Below are 15,665 nucleotides of genomic sequence, written 5' to 3' on the forward strand. Positions count from 1 at the left end.
CAGCAAGGGTGATTTGTATGAGCATAATTTGGGAGAACTCTATCATGTGTATCTTTGTTTTAAAAGATATTATTCTTAGGGGTGGGCATTTGGCACAGTAGTTAAGACACTGCCTGGGGTGCTCACATCCCATAGCAGAGTTCCTGGATCTGAGTCCTGCCTTGCATTCAGTTCCTGCTTCCTGCTGGTGCATACCCAGGGTGGCAGCAGGTGTTCAAGTGGTTGTGTCCCTGCCGACCACACAGAAGACCCAGAAGACTCAGATTGAGTTCCAGGATCCTGACTTAGGCCTGGTTCATCCCCACCTGTCACAGATCAATCAATCAATCAATCAATATCTCTCCCTTACAAATAAATTAAAAATTAAAAACATTATTCTTCATATTATATAAAATGAGAACCCCCATTCTTAAAAAGATTTGTTTGAGAGGCAGAGTTACAGAGACAGAGACAGAGGTCTTCCATCCGCTGATTCACTCCCCAAATGGCCACAACAGCTGGAGCTGTACTTATCTGAAGCCAGAAGCCAGGAGCTTCTTCCGGGCCTCCCATGCAGGTACAGGAGCCCAAGCACTTGGGCCATCCTCCACTGCTTTCTCAGGCCATTAGCAGAAAGCTGGATTGGAAGAGGAGCAACTGGGACATGAATCACCGCCCACGTGGGATGCTGGTGCCATAGGTGGAGGCTTAACCTACTATGTCACAGCATCGACCCTGAACCCCCAATTTTGTAATATAAAAGTAATACATGGTAAAAAGCAGTACACTATAAAAAAGTCAAATCAGTAGATAAGGGCATTGAAATAAAAAGAATCTCCAGTGGGATAACAATTCCATACTGCATAAGTAATCGCTCTGGACAGTTTCTTTCTTCCAACACTTTATGCCACATCAAGCACTTATGAAAATGCACTTCTATCCTCTGAAGAGTGCTGAAGGGTATCTTTGAGGCAAATCTCTCTCAAGAATTTAAAGAGTACAGAGAAACCGAGATCACCTAGGAGAATTCAGATGGCAACTGAAAGATCCCTTACAGTGAGAAGGTGTTGCAGTCTTACCATGGATGCATGGATGCATCTGCATCAAGACCTCTTTTTAATTCTCACAAACCCTAGCCCACAGCGTTCACTTTGTCCTTTGGCTCACAAGTACACCAAGAGAGGCAGCAAGCAAGAGAAGACCCCTTGGATCTGAACTTATTCCAACCACAGTGGAGTTCTCTATTGTAGAAGTAAACCAGAAATGTATAGGCAGGCTGCCACCCACTCTTTGTTGAAAAGTCTATTGAATGACTCACAAGACTTCAAGATACAAAGCGATAAAGCATGGGTGTTTAGCTTAGCATTTAAGATGTCAGTTAGGACACCTGAGTCCCACTGGTTCCATGCCAGCTAATGTAGACCCAGGGGAGGCTGCACTGATTGCACCAACTGGCCCTTCCCTTCTCTCTTTGGTTTTTCTATTCCCTGAGACAACCCCATTGAAGTAAGTGAACCAATAACCCTACAGAGGCCTCTAAGTGTTCAAGGGCAAGGAAGAGTTGCATGTCTCTGACTTTAAGTCAAAAGCTGGAAATGATTAAACTTAATGAGGAAGGCATGCGGAAAGCTGAGATACACTGATAGTTAGGCCTGGTGCACCAAATAGCCAAGTTCTGAGCACGAGGAAAAAGTTCTTGAAGGAAGTTAAAAGTGCTACTCCAGTGAGCACACGAATGATAAGAAAGAGCAAGGGCCTGATGGCTGATATGGAGAAAGTTTTAGTGGCCTGGATAGGAGATCAAATCAGCCCCAACATTCCTGTAAGCCAGCATCTGATCCAAAGTAAGACCCCAACCCCCTTCAAGTCTGTGAGCCTGAGAGGGGCAGAGAAGAGGAAAACTTTGAAGCTAGCAGAGGGTGTTTGATGAGTTTTAAGGAGAGAAATGGTCCCCATCAAAGTGCCAGGTGAGACAGCAAGTGTTGATGCAGAAGCTGAGCAAGTGTGCAGAAGACTATTGGTGCAGGTGGCTACACCAAACAACAGGTTTTCATTGTTGACAGAAAAGCCTTCTCTGTCAGAAGTCAGTACAGCCTAGGACTTTCATAGCTGGAGAGGTCAATGCTTCCTACAAAGCTCCAAAGGACAGACAGCTCACTCTTATTAGGAGTGATTGCAGCTGGTGACTTTGAGTTGAAGCCAATGTCTGTTTATCACCTAGAAATCCTGAAGACTATTACTTAAAATCTACTCTGCCTGTGCTCTCCAGGTAGAATCATCAAGTCTAGATGATACCACATGTTTATAACTCAGTATTTGAAGCCTGCTATTGAAACCACTGCTCAGAAGAAAAAAAAAAGATTCTTTTCAATATATTACTGCTCACTGACAATGTTCTGGTCACCCAAGAGCTTTGACAAAAATATAGAAGATTAATATTGTTTTCAGGCCTGCTAACACAACATCCATTCTGTTGTCCAAGGATCAAGCAGTAATTTTGGCTTTCAAGTCTTATTATTTCTAATAACAGTTTTTTTAGAAGCTTTATTTACTTATTTATTTGAGAGATAGGAGAGGGAAAGAAAGCAGTAGGGAGGGGAAGGGAGAGGAGAGGAGAGGAGAGATTCTATCTGCTGGTTTACTCCCCAAATGCTCACAACAACCAGGGCAGGGCCAGGCTGAAACCAGGAGCCAGGAATGAAATCTGGTCTCCCCACCTGGGTGGCAGCAACCCAAGTACTCAGGCCATCATTTGCTGCTTCTCAGGCACATTAGCAGGAAGCTGCATCAAAAGGGGAGGCAGGACTTGATCTCAGGTGCTCAGACAGGTGACATGGGTGTCCCAAGTGGCAGACTCTTTGTGCCACAACACCTACCCCTCAAATCTTATTAAGAAACACATTTTGTATGGTGATAGTTGCCATAAACAAGTGATTCTTTTGCTGAACATGTTGAAAGTTAATTGAAACTCTCTGGAGAGGATTTTTACCATTCTATATGCCATTAAGAACTTTCATAATTCATGGAAGGAAATCAAAGGATCAACATTAACAGGAATTTGGAAGAAGCTGACTGAAACCCTCATGGAAGACTTTGAGGGGTTCTAGACTTCAGTGGAGGAAGTTGCTGCAGAGGCGGTGGAAATGGCAAGAGTGGAATGGCAAGAATTCGAAGTGGCGCCTTGGAGCCTGGTGCTGTGACTGAAGCACTGTGATCTCATGATAAAACCTCGACAGATCAAGAGTTGGATGAGCAAACCAAGTGGTTTCTGGAGATAGAACCTGTTCTGGGTGAAGACACTCTGAACACTGTGGAATTAATGACAAAGGATTGACACATAGGCTTACTTGAAGCAGCAGCAAGGTTTGAGGGGGATGGACCCCAATTTTGAAAGTAGTTCTGTGGGTAATACACTACCAAATGGCAAACAGAGGAATCTGTTCTGAAAGGAAGAATTAGTTGAGGTGGTAAACTTCACTATTGTATTGTTTTTAGACATTTCAGCGCCAGTGTTGTGGCATAGCAGGTGCCAATTCACTTCCGATCCAACTCCCCACTAATGTGCCTAGGGAAGTGCAGAAGACAGCCCCACATCCTTGGGCAGATGGCCTTACCCATTTGGGAGACCTGGATGAAGCGCTTGGCTGCTAGCTTCAGCTTGGCCCAGCGCTGGCTGTTTTGGTCGTTTTGGGGTGTGAACCAACAGATGGAAGACCTCTCTGTCTCTCCCTTTCTCTAACTCTGATTTCAAATAAATAAATAAATCTTAAAGAAATGTCCATATCCACTCCTACCTTCACCTTCAGCAGCCACTACCCTGATCAGTCAGCAGCCAGCAACACTGAGGTAAGACCCTCCAGCAGCAAATCACACACACACACACACACACACCAATTTGCTGAAGGCTCAGATGTGTAAGAAAAAAAAAACATTTTTTAATTAAGGTATGTACCTTTTTAAGGCACAATGCAATTGCACACTTAACAGTGTATATGTACGGGGAAACCAAAAGATTTGTCTGATTCCCTTTATTACAGTATTTGCTTTATGGCAGGGGTCTGGAACCCAAAGCACAACATCTCTGAGGTATGCCTGTATCCTGCTTGGAAACCAGTCCCCACTCATCGTATGGAGCCCACCTGCCTGACAGTAACAGGAAGTCCAAACACAGAAGCCTGATTGATGTTTAAAAAAAATATTGTCACGTATAAGACAAGAGAGGTGAACTGAGTTGGTCTATTCAGCTTATTCAGTTGCTACAGAATTCAGTGGCTGCTACCACGTAATTGGTCACAGAAGGGTGCGACAGTTCCTGAGGCTGACATGGCTGACCCGGAAGTGAATATACGTCCTGGAAGTGACCCGGCGGACGGCTCTTGCCTGAATCGGCCCGATCACCGGGCCTCTGAAGGGCACTGCTGGGGTCCTGTGAGGGGAAAAGGAGCCGTGGAGGCCATGAAACGGGTGGTGGCGTGTGTTCTGCCACCGCCCTGATCTTGTCTTGAAACCTGTTTCCGACACTGATGGCGCTGCTGGTACAGTTGCTATGGATTTATGATTACAGCCACAAAAGGACGTTCCTGAGTTCGGCCTCACAGCGTGTTGAACCCAGCAAGCTTCCCACCCTCCTGATACGGGGAAGAAGCTAATCTGACGTGACATGCTGCTCTCCAGGGCTCCTTTCTAGAAGCCTGGAGTCAGGATCTCATGGACGGAAGGATACACATGGCACTGGGGGTGGGGTTAGTTTGTTGATGGCCAGAAAACGAGGGAAACTATCACAGGTAGCTCCAGGGAAGGTCCTTGCTTCCCGTAATTCTGAGACAGGAAGTTGTGTGTGTTCATAGTACACCCTATGACCTCCGCCCTGCCTTGGAGGTGGGAGGGAGAGGAGGAGGAGGAGGAGGAGGAAGAGGGTGCTGACCGACTTCCCTTTCCTGTGACCCAGATCCAGGCCACAGGGGCCATTATTTCCGGGTTTGCTCCAGGGCTTGCTTGAGAGGTGAGGCAAGGTCACAGGTGCGTGGGCTCAGAGGGCTTCACAGGCAGAGCTCGGCTTGGGGGAAGCTTCCCTCTCACCCAGCCCTGGGTGTTCAGGCCACCCAGAGAGCATTTTCCACCTCCTTTTCTGGAATATCAATCAGAGGCCTTCTACTCAGAGCAAACTCGCTGGACTAGTTTATCTCCCCAAATACCACCTTTACAACCTTTCTCTTCTTTACGGGAAAAAGAATCCTATAGTCGAAGCTAGGGCTTTGATCACAAGCAAAATACAGGCCTGAGTCAGGGACAGTGAACCAACATAACAGGTCCTCGGTTAACTTTGTACCTTTTGGATCTTGCGCTACCAGAGATGCCTGCCCTTGAGGATACAAACGTCTAGGCCACACAGGGGCTCACCAAATAGGCAGCACTTGGTGTTTTCAGTCCTGGAACACAGGTCGTTGCTGCACTGGGAACCAGCCACACATACCTCACCCCAGCCTAAAAGCCGACCTTCCCATAGCTTTGCAACAGGAGATGCTGATTGGAACATGTGTTAATTCTTCTTTCCCAAAGAATAAATTTTAGTTTCACTCCTGATGGGTAGGTGTGGTCATAAGCTCCTCCTCTCCCACCCACCTCCGAGGCAGGTCAGAGGTTACTGGGTGCACCAAGACCACACAGAATTTCCTGTCTCAGAAATGTGACCAAGCAAGGATCCTCCCTGGAGCTATCTGTCAGTTTCCCCATTCTCTGGTCATCCACACACTAAACCTACAGCAGATGACAAGCTATGCTTGCTGTCTGGTATGAGATGCAAGGCTTGTAAATGGAAGCAGAATTTGCTTTGTGAATGGTTGCCACTGCTCACTTACAAGGACAACAAATGCTTGGGCCAGTAAAATGAGATGAAATGAAATGCCCCAATGCTGCCATGTTGGGCTAGTCTCAGCGGAGGCCAGTGTGTTCATTTGCTGATGACAATCTTCCGGATTTTCCGTGGAGGCACAGACACAGCACTTGTGGAAGAGTTTCAGTGAGTGCTCGCTTTTATTCACACTTTTAAGTGGGACATTTGCTAGTTCATTTGATTTCTCTTTATTTCCTTTATATCTTGCTTACTTTTAAAAAGCAGATGCCCTTCCCCATGGAGATTAAGCTGATGGCAACATTAATAATGACAAGATTGTTTTTCCTTCTCTCAGGTTAAAAAAAAAAAGCCACAAGGCTGTATTCAGAAAAATCCAGCCTTTCTATGGCTTGGAGCTTATACAATATGGAGGCAGGGACTCTTGTTAAGAAAAAAAATGTTCTTTTTCAGAATTGCTGGTGCTGGGGTCTCTCCTAAGGTCTTGGAGGGAGCCCTGAAGTTTAAGCTCCTTTTTCTCCCTATAAACGAGCATCAGATTTGCGTGATGCTGGTCTAGCCTTTCAAGTTATTCCTGGAGCATTTTAGCATGTGTAGTGCAATATAAAGTTAATATGAGTTTCTTTATCAAATAATTCTTGCTTCCAAGACAATGCATAAGAAAATAATAAAACGTGGCATAAGTTATAGTGTAGGTATAAATTGATGCTGTACTGCCACCTATTGTCTACCCAAAGAATTATTGGAGTGTTCCATCCAGCCTCAGAAGAATGATTTACAAGTATCAAAGAATACCTCCACCTGTATCAAATTATTTCTTAGATAGAGGTTAAAATGCTACATACTCCTCTGAATGAAGACATTGGTTGTAATGCTACCCAAGTTTCCTGGCCACAAAGGAAGGAGAACATTAAACTCACTAACAAGCAGCACTAACAGTATGTGTAGCATCTCTTCACTGCAAATGCCAAATGGGAGAGAGCTGCCATTTACCAAACAACCTGTGCCCTGCTAACACAGGACTCAGTGTTAGACTATGGACATACACCATCAGTCATTCTACACCTGAAAGGCTGCTACTGACTGCCTTGGTGCAGACACCTCACTGTAGACTTAGAAGACACTGCCCACTGAGAAACCATGTGATTGACAGCACTGAGCCTGCTGGTTACCCACGCCTCAGTTACTGGAAGCCACATTTCCGTGCCCAGTCTCACAGGAAGGCAACCAATGACAGCATGAGAACACAGCCATGTAAATCTAACCATGTCCAGAAAAACAAAGTGTCACAAAAGAAAATAAAAAAGGTATCTGTTGGGGCTGGTGCTGTGGTGTAGTAGGTAAAGCCACCACCTGTGGTGCTGGCACCGGTTCAAGTCCCGGCTGTTCCAGTTCCAACCCAGCTCTCTGCTATGGACTGGGAAAGTAGAAGATGGCCTAAGTCCTTGGGCTCCTGCACTGTGTGGGAAACTTGGAAGAAGCTCCTGGCTCCTGGCTTCGGATCGGCACAGGTCTAGCCATTGCAGCCAATTGGTGAGTGAACCAGCAGGATGGAAGACCTCTCTCTCTCTCTCTCTCTCTCTCTCTCTCTGCTTCTCTTTCTCCTTGTGTAACTCTTTCAAATAAATAAATAAATAAATCTTTTAAAAATGTATCAGCTTGCAAGATCAAGGAGTTTGCATTCACGAATAAGGTTTGCTTTTTTTATTTTCTTAAAGATTTATTATTATTTTTTATTTTACAGAGGGGGTGGAGAATAAAGAGAGAGGGATCTTCCATCTGCTGGCTCATTCCCCCAGTGGCCACAACAGCCAAGCCTGGGCCAGGTCAAAGCCAGGAACCAAGAGCTTCATCCAGGTCTCCCACATGCAGACAGGGGACCAAAGACTTGGGCCATCATCTGCTGTTTTCTCAGGTGCATTATCAGGGAGCTGGATCAGAAGTGGAGTAGCCAAGACTTAAACCAGCACCCATATGGGATTCTAGCATTTCAGGCAGTGGCTTAACCTGCTATGCCACAATGCTGGCTCCCACAGGTAAGTTTTTAATTCAGAAGCAATACTGTCTTCAAACTTAATAAAGGATATCTCAACTTAATAAAGGATAATACAGCAGCCTGACCATTAGTTGTGTGGTCTTGAGCTATTACTTCTCTAAACCTGGGTTTCCTAGCCTGCAAAATGGAGGTAATAATCAGATTGTTGCAAAAATTAAATGAGGTAATATTTATAAAATACTTTGCCTAGTGCTGGCACATAGCAGATGTTCAATAAATCATCAGCTGTTTCAATTAGGCATTTGAATGTCAGCTGACAGTTTTCAGAGCATGCAGATGAAATATGAAGTGACACAGAAGTGAGAATATACCATTGGACCATAACATTGTGACCCAACCATCCAATTTGCAAATGAGTTCATGGGGCCCAGAGACATTCATTGTTCAAGGTCACTGGCTAATTACTGGCAGGGTTAGGAGCAGGGAACCCACCTGATGCCTCAGAGCCTAATTTCAAACTTCTCAGAAGATGTCTTCATGATTACAGAATCCCCAGTTAGATAGGGAAATGGACAGTTTTCTATGCTCATTCAAATTTAGTTGATTTTAAATACTGGAGTACTTTATTTTTACATATTTTATGAGAGAGAGAGAGAGAGAGAGAGAGAGAGAGAGAGAGAGAGAGAGATATGGGGTGGGGGGGATCCTCTATCCACTAATTCATTCCCCAAGTGCCTCTAACAGTGGGGCTGAGCCAGGCCAGAGCCAGGAATTCAATCTCAGTCTCCCACATGGGTGGCAGAGACCCAATCACTTGAGCTATCACCTGCTGTCTCCCAGGATGCACAGTAGCAGGAAGCTGGAATTGGGAGTACAGCTGGAACCAGGCACTCTGATATGAGATGCTGGCATCTCAGGTGGCACCCTAACCATTGTGCCAAATGTCTTCTTTTCTCATTCAAATATTTAAAAGTCAAACATCATCAAAGTTTTAGCTGAATGAATACCACTTCATTAATCGAAGTATTTAGAGTCAGCAAATGGAATGCTGAAACTCTGCCATCTGGTGGCTGCTCTGAGTATCAGCCTGTTCGTCTTTTTGAGTAGTGTTCTGGGGTATTTTTCATTCCCCCTGGTCCAGTTGGCCTCTACTCCCTGGTTGCTTCCATCTTCTTGGGCACCTTGGCATTTGAAATGGCACTTGAAGGCCAGGAGCCATATCCCAGTGTGTTATGAAGGGCATAAATGTGCAAGTTCCACTCATGTCTGACCAGTGGAATTCAGATCCTCTCTCTGACAAAGGCTGGCCACCCATGCCCTAAGGGCCCATTTGGTGAAATCTAGGCTGTGGGTGCCACAGAGTCTATGAAAGTTAACCAAGCTATCTCAGAACCAATGATTTATACTTTTTGGTCCTTTGGAACTTTGATATATACTCTGCTTGAGGAACAAATTATGAAATCCACCCAGGGCCAGGCTGGGCCCAACAAGGTTTGACTTTATTGGCCCGAGAAGGAGGAAGGATTTTATTCTAGGCAAGAGCAGAGAGCAGTAGAGGACCCAACAGCCTGGGGAACCACGGCCTGAAGCCACACTGAGTGGAGGAGCCACGATCTGAACCCCGAGGAAGCCTCAGACTTATCGCGAATTGGTGTCTGCCACATGATGGCGTGTTAGTTTTGAGATGTCCATGTGCAAAAGAAGCTTTTCTGACTGCTGGAAGCTCCCTTTCAAGGCAGCTCCTATTCCCAGAAACCTAACGGCTTCTTTTGTGATGGCAACCCCCAAAGAGAGACTAATGACCTAACTGATCTCATCAATAACACATCAATAGGGGTCGGCACTGTGGCGCAGTGGGTTAACGCCCTGGCCTGCAATGCCAGCATCCCATGTGGGCACCAGTTCGAGTCCTGGCTGCTCCTCTTCCAATCCAGCTCTCTGCTATGGCCCGGGAAAACAGTAGAAGATGGCCCAAGTCCTTGGGCCCCTGCACACTTGTGGGAGATCTGGAAGAAGCTCCCTGACTCCTGGCTTTGCATCAGCACAGCTCTGGCCATTGTGGCCAATTGGGGAATGAACCATTGGATGGAACACCTCTTTCCCTCTCTCTCTGCCTCTCCTCTCTCTGTGTAACTCTTTCGAATAAATAAATAAATCTTTAAAAAAAAACACATCAATAATACAAGAGTGTTTTAAGTTGCTATCCTTTGTAACACAACACAAAGCTATTGGTGATTAGATTAGCATTGAGCAGGAAAAGCAGAGGAAGCCTGGTGGAAGGTATTTTCAGGCACAAGGGTAGAAAGGGCACCCTAAAACCACCAGGGACAACTATAAGGAGTCATCTCTGAGCCTCCTGCCGCAGTCAAGCTGCCTCTGATCACTGGTCAAGAGATTCCTTGTCATCGGACCCAAGCTTTGCCGGCCACTGTAAGAGGCAGCCATGCCAGGACTCCTCGCTGGACCCATCACAGGGAAGTGAGAAGGGTGTTAGCTGCGATCTCACTTCATATCCTCCCTATGGGGAATGAAGGGAGAAAGATGTATCATTCTCAAGTTCCAAGAAAAGCTGTTCTTTTCCTCATCCATTGTCTTCCAGTAGGATGTGCACCTGATCAGGAGTCAGCTTTAGTAATCATATAGAACTTTACGAATGTATGGTTTGGGCAAAGTAACTGTTACTCAGGTTTTATCATATGACCGTACCTTTAGTTTTCTGGTCTTTACCTATTTGCATGGCTATTTGGATATAAACCACTATAAACCCTTCAGAGGAGGAAGTGATGAGGTGCTGGATATACATACATGAAACATGTGGCTTCCACCTCACCAGTGTGATACTTGTCCACTCTCGTTCACTGCGGTCCCCAACATCCCAGTTCCCAGCCTCCCTGTCTTCAGTATAGTGACTCTTCTGCTATCAAGTCTCTCCTCTAGCCTCTAACTCATTCTAACTTTACAAATAGACCTTCCTGGTGCATTCTCTTGTGTGGAAGTCATTTCAAGTGCTTCCAGCTTCTGGATCCAGTGCATTTTTTCTTTATTTCTTTTTTAAGATTTATTTATTTATTTGAAAGTCAGAGTTCACACAGAGAGAAGGAGAGGCAGAGAGAGAAAGGTCTTCCATCCATTGGTTCACTCCCCAATTGGCCGCAACAACCAGAGCTGTGCCGATCTGAAGCCAGGAGCCAGGAGCCAGGAACTTCCTCCAGGTCTTCTCATGTGGGTGCAGGGGCCCAAGGTCTTGAGCCATCTTCTACTGCTTTCCCAGGCCACAGCAGAGAGCTGAATTGGGAGAGGAGCAGCTGGGACATGAACAGGTACCCATAGGGGATGCCGGTGCCTCTGGTAGAGGCTTAGCCCACTACACCACAGGGCCAGCCACTGAGAAGAAGCTCTTTAAGGGATCCCATGTCTGATTCCTGTGTTTCCGCCATAGCATATAACAGCTGTCACATCACAGTTGCTCAGTAAGGGTGTCCTGGGAGAGTGACTACTAAGCCCCTTCGGTAAAGATGGTTTGATCATGAATTCAGCAGCTGCTGGCAGAACCTGCTGCTGTTTACAACCATTTCAAATAACATCAATATAAAACTTTGGTTCAAAAGCATCCCCTTCTAACCATGACAGTTGCATGCCAGGCTGCTCTGTCGGTATTTTCCAGAAGTCCGTGGTGACGTCACACACTTTGAAGTTGACTTTATAGCACCTTTAATATGCATCATCTGCTGGTTTTGTTTACCTTTGCCCCACCTTAGCTCACTAGCTCAAAATGACTCATGCCAGGGACAATTAGTAAGAGTCTTGAAAAGCTGGGGTCCCCTAAAATGCCTGGCACCAAACTCACATGCCTTAGTAAGTCATTCCAGGACCTCAAAGAATTATCTTCATTAATCCTACTCTTTGATGATATTTTTTTGACAGGCAGAGTTAGACAGTGAGAGAGAGAGAGACAGAGAGAGAAAGGTTTTCCTTTCCGTTGGTTCACCCCCCAAATGGCCACCACGCTGTGCCGATCCAAAGCCAGGAGCCAGGTGCCTCCTCCTGATCTCCCATGAGGGTACAGGGCCCAAACACCTGGGCCATCCTCCACTGCCTTCCTGGGCCACAGCAGAGAGCTGGACTGGAAGAGGAGCAACTGGGACAGAATCCGGCGCCCAACTGGGACTAGAACCTGGGGTGCCGGTGCTGCAGGCAAAGGATTAGCCAAGTGAGCCGAGTGCCGGTCTCTTTGATGATATTTGAATTATTACAAATGTCATTTCATGACTTAAAAAAAGATTCATTTATTCAAAAAGGAGAGAGAGAGAGAGAGAGAGAGAGAGATCTTCCATCCATTGGTTCACTCCCCAGATGGCTACAATGGCCCAGGCTGGGACATGCCCAACCCAGGAGCCAGGAACTCCATCCTGGTTTCCCATATGGGTGGATGGCAGGGGCACAAGCACTTGGGCCCATCATCAGCTGCTTTCCCAGGTGCATAAGCAGGCACCAGGACTGGAAATGTGATAGCCAGGACTCGAACCAACACTCACATGGGTTGCCAGCATGGCAAGTGGCAGCTTTATCAGCTATGCCACAATACTGCCCCTTTCATAACATTCTTAGAAGCAATAAAATTTCAAGAGATATTGTGTAACTGTTCTTACCTCAAAATTTCTTAAATTACTGTACTTCCTGAACTCATAAACATTTTATTTTCTTACCAGATACTCAATTTTCTTAGATAAAATAAGGAATTTAAAAGCTGTCTACTCAATCTATCCTTCCAGATGGTGATATAGAAATCTTATACATCTAGAAGTGAGAACTGAGTCTTTAAGTGTTAATTTTTGACATATAGAACATTCCCTCAAACAATACAGTGCTTATGGTAAATATTTTGATTGGAATGTGAAATTAAGGAAACTGTTTTAAACTATGAGGTTTCTTTATCTTAATTTTCCAAGATAATTCTTATGTAGGTTAGCTTTTACATAAATTTCCATAACTGTCAGTTTCATCATCTTAGTCAACTTCCCAGTAGCTGCTAGTTGTTAAATGATGAATATAAAATGAACAGTAATTAGTACATAACTCACATCAGTCCATGAATCACATCTGAGGCGTCCCCCTTCCACCTGCACCGGGTAGGTCAAGTCCACAAGAGACCTGAGTTGCTTACAAGGCTCCTAGATACAGGCTTTGGTGGGGACTAGAACTGTGATTATAGATCTAACGAATGAGCTCAATTACTGTATTACAACAGAACACTCTCATCAAGGATCATTTCTAATTAAAAATCACTTGTGTTCAGGCTGCAGCAGGGACCCTGATTTGCTGAGTGAGGACAAAGAGAAGGCCGTGCAGCTGAGTTGGAGAGGCACTGCTACTTGTCCACTCAGCTTTCCGAAACAGAAATTCTCTCAGGTGCAGAGGCAAGGCAAGATTGTCGCAGTGCCCCTCCTCTCCCTCCGGCTTAATAGTGATATCCCTACAGAGGGGCTGGTAAAAGGCTAACAAGGCCATTGCAAATTCCCAACCTGAGGGGTCCTCTAGAATTGCTTTTGTCTCCCTCCAATGTCAGACTTTTGGTGTGGGCAGAGATCTGTTTGCCATTCCCTCACACACAAGGACAACTTGCCCCGTTATTTACACATCTCTGCTTGCATTTCCTACCAATTTTTCCTTCTCTTCTTTGCAGCTGTTGGCTATGAAATTCCAGCGAGTCTACCTTCAAAATCAACTTCCTCCAAGGGTTCTCTGATTGTAATAAATCTTGTGTTTCCTAACCCCTTCACTATCTAGTTTGTACAAAAGGAAGTCCCAACTTACAACGGGGATATGTTCCAAAATTGTTTTTTTAAGGACAATGATTTATTATCCTGATTTTCAGATAAGTCCCTAAAAGTCAGTTGCATAAAACTGAAATACTGTATCATAGCAAAAAAAAAAAAAAAAGTAATGAATCATAAAGTTGCTTCAGTATTGCTTTAAAAAAGAACAAAAAACAATAAAATAGTCCTAGAAATAGTGTTTACTTTTCTCAAGTACAGACTATTCTTTTGTTAGAAGAGGAATTAATGGAGTGGATATTATGGTTGAGCAGGTTAAGCCACCTCTTGGGACACCCACATCCTAAATCAGAGTGCTGGTTCAAGTCTTGGCTCCTCTGCTTCCAATCCAGCTTCCTGCTAATGCATCCTGGGAGGCAGCAGGTGACAGTTTGAGTACATGGGCCCCTGCTGCCCACATGTAAGACCCAGAGGGAATTTCTGGCTTCTAGTTTTGGGCTGGCCCAGCCATGAGTGTTGTGGGCATTTGGGGAGTGAATCAGCAGATGGATGATACCACCCCCCAACACCACCATGTTTCTCTGCCTTCCAAGTAGATGAAAAGTCAATAAACCCTTTAAAAACATCCATTTAGAGTAGGAATTATTGAGAGAAAGCAGGTTCAACCAATGAGATTATGGTTGGAGAAGTTTTCATATATTGCAACATGACTTTTAGAGCCTTTGTTTCTGCTAGTGTTAATTATTTCTTTTATTTTTTTCCTAAAGATTTATTTTATTTATTTGAAAGACAGAGTTACAGAGGTAGAGACAGAGAGTGAGGTCTTCCATCTGCTAGTTCACTCCCCAGAAGGCCGCTATGGCCAGAGCTGTGCCAATCCGAAGCCAGGAGCCAGGAGATTCCTCCAAGTCTCCCACATGTGTGCAGGGGCCCAAGGACTTGGGCCATCTTCTACTGCTATCCTAGGCCACAGTAGAGAGCTGGATTGGAAGAGGAGCCGGGACTTGAACCAGCGCCCATATGGGATGCTGGTGCTTCAGGCCAGGGCTTTAACCCACTGCACCACAGCGCAGGGCCCATTGTGTTAATTATTTCTAATTTCACATCAAAACTTAGTTTTCTCTTACTTTCATGCAAATGCATCACTAGCATCACAGCCATAACTGACTGATGGTGATTCACCGTGAACTGAAATAAGAAACAAAGAATGGAAAGAAAAAAAAAGAAAGAAGAGGAAGAGAAGTGAGGGAGAAGGAGCAGCTGCCCTTGACCAAGACTAGAAAGAGAAGGAAGAGAGGAAAGTATGCAGGGGGTGTGCTGAGGAGGAAGGAACACTCCCGCTCTGTGGACAGCATCCCTAAAGCAGAGGGCCGAAGAAGAGAGTCCTCAGAGCCAGGGCACAGCTCTCCAAGGGAAAAGCCACTGGCCGCACCTGCTCCCCAGGGAGCACTGAGCGTACCAGGTTCAACACAGGCCTTTGCATGCATGGTACTTTGTGCACAAAAGACTGAAGTATGTGTACAACATACGCAAGGAACGGTAGCTGGCTTTGAATTTTGACACTGAATATTACGAAATACCACAAATACTGCAACTTCCTGTGATTGAACCTAGTATTACTGAGAATGTATTCATATTAGGGTTCCTATGAACATATGTCAGTTTTTCAATTATAGATGTTTTGTGAGCTGAAAGCCATATTATCTTCTAACCCTAAAACCTATGCTCACTGGGTTTAAATCATACGCCTTTGTTTCCCACTAGGGATGACAGAAAACAAGTCTTTTCTTGTGCCACCGGCTGATCAGGCATGCAGACTCCCAGCACTGAGTGAGAGAGAGTTGAGTCACTAAACCACAAAGCATTCTGTCCCAAGAAAATATTTATTTTGTTTGAGAGGATTTTAAAGGAGGGAGTGTTATCTCATCGGGTAGAACGAGGGCTTGTGAGTCAACTGCAGGTTTTTATTTCTGTCCTCAAGATGAAGGCAAGAACTTTCACAACACTGGTGAAAACTGGGCCCAGTTTTACAGAAAGAGCACATGCATTCATTGTCTTCACTGAA

At 45.1% G+C, this 15,665-nt stretch overlaps 1 protein-coding gene across 2 annotated transcripts in view; it reads right to left on the reverse strand.

Annotated features, from left to right (window-relative positions):
- Window positions 1-15,665, reverse strand: part of CRYBG1 (crystallin beta-gamma domain containing 1) — a 205,088-nt gene that overhangs the window by 113,952 nt on the left and 75,471 nt on the right. The window lies entirely within an intron of this gene.

The sequence above is a fragment of the Oryctolagus cuniculus genome, chromosome 5 (genome assembly GCF_051225735.1).
Source record: "Oryctolagus cuniculus isolate XC-2025 breed Fujian yellow rabbit chromosome 5, ASM5122573v1, whole genome shotgun sequence".
Classification (NCBI taxonomy): domain Eukaryota; kingdom Metazoa; phylum Chordata; class Mammalia; order Lagomorpha; family Leporidae; genus Oryctolagus; species Oryctolagus cuniculus.